The following is a 5,000-nucleotide window of genomic DNA, read 5'->3' on the forward strand; positions in this document are numbered from 1 at the left end:
ATTATAAAAGTGAAAATAATTTCCTTCAAGCACTAAAGACACAAGTATGCAAATAGTATTAATTTTATCATGAGAAAAGGTGGTATAAGATGACAAGTAAGACCTCAAAAAATCTAAGCCTTCCTGATGTGGGATATTTGTATAAAGTGCTTCCACGTCTAATTTGACTAACACAATATCTTTCGATGAAGGTGGAAACTTGTATAGTAAATTCAAAAAATCCCACAAGTCCCTTAAATAAAAGGGAGACTTCTGTACTATAGGATTTAGAATTAAGTCAAGAAATTCTGCAATGCTCTCCATTTTAGCTCTATTATTAGATACAATATGTCTGAAGGGAGGGTTAGTCTGACATTTATGCACTTTGGGAATGCCAAAAAACTTCCCCGAATTAGGATCCTGTACTGTTATAAATTTAGCTTCCATTTGAGAAATAGCTCCTGTTCTGAGTAGTGACGAAATAGTTCTATCAATATTATCAAATGCTCTCTTTACATCAGAAAAGACTAACCAGAGAATAATATAGACTATTATTTAAGTTAAAGTTTATGTTAAAGTTTATTTCTTCTCGTAATATTTGTACATATCCGTCTTGTTCTATTAATGCAACACCTGCCCCTTTGTCTGCTCTCTTAATTCTAATGGCTCTGTCAGTGTGTAATTCTGAAAGGGCTGACATTTGTTCTGAAGTTAAATTGAACCATTTAGTTCCACAGTTGTTAAACATTTTACGAATGTCTTTTTCACACATTTTTAGGAATATATGTAAGGTGTTGCACATTGGAGGGTTCCGTACGCTTTTTTTAATGGATAGAAAAGATAAGAGGTTAGTATTCACATTATTAATGTCATCATCGTCCAGAATATTGTCTTTCTGATACAATAATTTGAGATTATGTTTTCTTATATACAGTCTGAGGTCTACAAGTACTGTAGAAACATCCGCTCTGAAAGCTGGAATGAAAGAAAAACCTTTTTGTAATAATTGAATTACATGACAAGAAAACACTATTTGTGAGGTTAAAGATTTCAGAAATAGTATGGTTGTAATCATTGTCTAGTGTAACATCTGAAACAGTAATCAGCGGACTGCAGAGTTGTTTCGAGGTCTCCCTCTCATGAGTCTCTGTCCCTCTGCCGGTACTGAACTCTGACTCAGGTGTCCCTGCGCTGTGGTGGGTACTGATTTTCCTCTCATAAGTCTCAAACTGTCGTTGTTGGGTCCCTTGATGTATGTTGAGCTCCTCGTAAAGTACTGATCTCTCTGATGAAAGGAATTGTTGAATTTCCCCTTTCCTCTGAAAGAAACTACTTTGCCTTTTCTTCTTGTGGCTGCGGGTGAGGGAAGCAAAGTCTTTCCATTTTGTGCTAAAAAAATAGTGTTATCTCAATCGACAAGAGAACCAGGAGGATTCATAAGTAAAGGATTAGCAAGTACAGTATCTTGTGGTAAAAGAAGACGTGTTAAAGGTTCAGTAAATATCGTGGAAGCTTGAACTTTAGATGCTTGAAGTGTAGAATTTGCAGACTGAGCTGTGGGTTGAGCTGTGGAAACAGAGGGAGGGGCTGTAGAATGTCTTCCTTCACGACTACTGAGATTCCTATGTCTTCCACAACTAATGAGATTTCTATGTCTTCCACAACTACTGGGATTCCTATGACGCCTGCCATGTCTTCTATGTCTTCCACTACTACCGGGATTCCTACGACTGCTGCCATGTCTTCTAATATGTTTTCGACTTATGCACATAATGCATAAAGATTTAATTAATCCACCTTTTAGACACATCATATCTAATAAAACAAAAAAAAAAACAGAAGATTTCACAGTATCTGGATTTTATTTTGAACCCTATAGTACAACACTCACCTTTTTATATCAGAGACTCTTGGGACTTCTTAAATATATTATATTTATACCCTCCTACCACCCAAAACTACATTTTAGTTACTCTTGATATAGAAGCCCTTTACACAAACATCCCCCACATTGAAGGTATTGAATATATGAAATCCTATTTATCCCAACGCACTATCTTCTTCTAATAAAAGTAACACTATTTGTGCAGTTATTACACTAGTTTTACAAGGACATTGTTTTCACTTCAATGATACAATGTATCAACAAATCAAAGGAGTGGCAATGGGCTCTAAAGTAGCCCCTGCCTTTGCCAACCTAGTACTTTCTGCCTGGGAAATTAACACTTTAATTACACTTCCCGGCTATGAACATGTTCACCTATACCATAGATATATTGATGATGCCTTTTTCATCTGGGAGGGTGATAATACCAGCTTACTAGAATTTATTAATAATATATCTATGAGCCTTCCCTTTCTGAAATTCAACATATCTACTATAGGGTCACAGATTAATTTTTTGGACACTAATATTTCCTTTAACAAGAACACACTATCTTGGTCTTTTAATATTCATAGAAAAGCAGCTTCAGAAATAATTATTTAGATTACACTAGTATGCATCAATTCCACATGAAAAGAAATGTTGCCAGAGGACACTACATTAGACTGTCTCAAATCATTAGCAATGACAATGATTTTTATATCGAATGTTAAATATTTACTAACCTTCTATTAGAAAGAAACTATCCCTTTATTTTATTAAATTCTTTTTTATGGAAGTATTGTCACATAGATATCATAAATTCTCACCCATTATAACACATGGTTTTACACCTAAACACCGTCATTCTGACAGTGCTTATACTGATTCATAGGTTCATAGGTTTATACTAGGCTATCTGCCCTAAGGCATTTATAAGCCTAGCCCAGAGTTTTTGTGGCTTACGCCACCCCTTATGTTAAAAAATACTGTGCCCATTAGTTTGTTGTACCTCTGTCCAGCAGTGACACAGAGATGATTCCCGGGGTAAACCTGCGATCTCCCATCCACAGGTCAAGATTTCTCTTGAACAGAGCCAGTGAGGTGCTCTGCCTCACATGGAGCGGGATTTTATTCCACAACATAGGGAGTCTCTGGGTGACAAATCTATCCCTCCAGCATGTCCTATTTATATCCGTGCTAAGGTTTAAGTCGCTTGTTCTAGTGGATCTGGTTGATTTGGATTTTTTGAGGTGGAGCATGCCCATTAATTCCGGGTTGGACATGGCCTTGTATGTCAGGCACAGGTCACCTCTGAGCAGACGGTATGCGACTGAAAAGAGCTGGAGTTTCTTCAGTCTGGCAGCATATGACAGATTTTGGAGTCCCTTTATCCTTTTGGTGAGGAACTTTTGGGGTCTCTCCAATTGCTGCAGGTGTCGGGTGAGATACATCCCGAATGGGGCATTGTACTCGATCATTGGTCTGATAAGTGAAGAGTACAGGGGAACAATGACCTCACTTGATCTGGATGTGAATCCCTTCATGATCAGGTGGGCAATGTAGAAGGTTTTTCTAACCACTTTAGCAATGTGAGTGTCAAAAGAAAGGCCACTGTCAACCTGGGTCCCCAGGTCCCTGATAACCTCTTCTGTGCTTAGTGGATTGCCACCTATATGGTAGCTTGGGGTTACCTTGTTTTTCCCGAAGGGTATGACTATACATTTTTGGCATTTAACTTCAGGCCATGGCTCTGGCACCAGCTATCAGTTTCCGTGAGACCCCTCTGAAGGATATCTGTGTCCGATGTACTTTCCACTATGGCTCCCAGTTTGCAGTCATCTGCAAACTTTGTCAGCCATAGTCCTCCTATGTTAGCCTGTATTTCTGAGAAGTAGATGCCGAACAACAGGGGGCCAAGGACTGAGCCCTGTGGGACACCACTTGAGACCGGCTTGGAGTCTGACATGGCGCCAGCTACTCTAACCCTGTGGGTTCTGTCCTTAAGCCAGTTTGCAACCCATCTTGTGACATATGGGTTTACATTTAAGCTGGTAAGTTTTTCTACAATACCCGAGTGGGGTATTGTGTCGAAAGCCTTTGCAAGGTCAAGGTAGGCTGTATGGACTGCCTTTCCCCTCATCAATGGCCTTGGTGACTGTTTCGAAGAAGTCGACCAAGTTCAAAAGGCATGATCTGCCCTTGACAAAGCCAAACTGGGTCGGGTCCAATGTCTGCAAGTCCCCTATGTCTTTGTTTATGAGTTCCATTATGATCCTCTCCATAGCTTTGCAGACCAGGCTTGTTAAGTTTATGGGGCGGTAATTACCAGGGTCCATAGAGGCACCGCCTTTGTGGAGTGGGACCACAGTTGCCGTACGCCACTCCTTGGGCATGTATCCTGTGGTAAGGCTAAGATTAAACAGCTGCCTTATGTGCGGGTTTAGTTCCTCATTGAGTTCGTGTAGCACACAGCCGGGGACACAATCCGGTCCCATTGATGCTGTGTTTTTAGCTTTAGAGAGAGCAGCTTTCACCTGCGCATTTGAGATGTCTGGGAGGCTACACTCCGCTGGGATAGTTATCTCTCCTTTTGGGGAGGGGGGTGAAGTTTGCACTGAACCTGTCTGCCAGTATGTTGGCAATGTCTGTGGGTTCAGTGATTTTTGTATCATTTTGGACTAATTCTGAGCATATCTGGGAGTTTCCGCCCAGGTTTCTAACATAGCTGAAGAAGGCCTTATGATTGTCTTTTGAATCTAGGGCAATTTTTCTCTCAAAGTTGGCCTTGGATGATTTTATGAGTGCTCGTATTTTTTTACTAATATTGATCAAGGGTGTCTTCTCTTTTATGGATTTTGCTCTATCATGTAACAGCTTTCTCCTCTTATTGTAAAGTTTGTTTATGGCTGGGGCCCACCAGACTGGACATTTGCCCTTGGTGGAAAGAGTCTTGGTTTTATTAGGGATTGCCTGATCCATGCAGTCCTGGAGGTGTTCGTAGAAGGCATTTGTAAGGGCTTCCGCAGCTTGGGTTGTGGTTTCCACTGGCTCGGGGGCCTTGAAGGATACCACACCGGTCTTGAGTAGTGTGAAGTTTGCTTTAGAGAAGTTCTTCACTGTGGTCTTTTTTGTTTGGGGTGAGGGCGGGATGTGG

Source organism: Protopterus annectens, chromosome 16.part0 (assembly GCF_019279795.1).
Source record: "Protopterus annectens isolate FY-2018-M chromosome 16.part0, PAN1.0, whole genome shotgun sequence".
Taxonomy (NCBI): Eukaryota; Metazoa; Chordata; order Ceratodontiformes; family Protopteridae; genus Protopterus; species Protopterus annectens.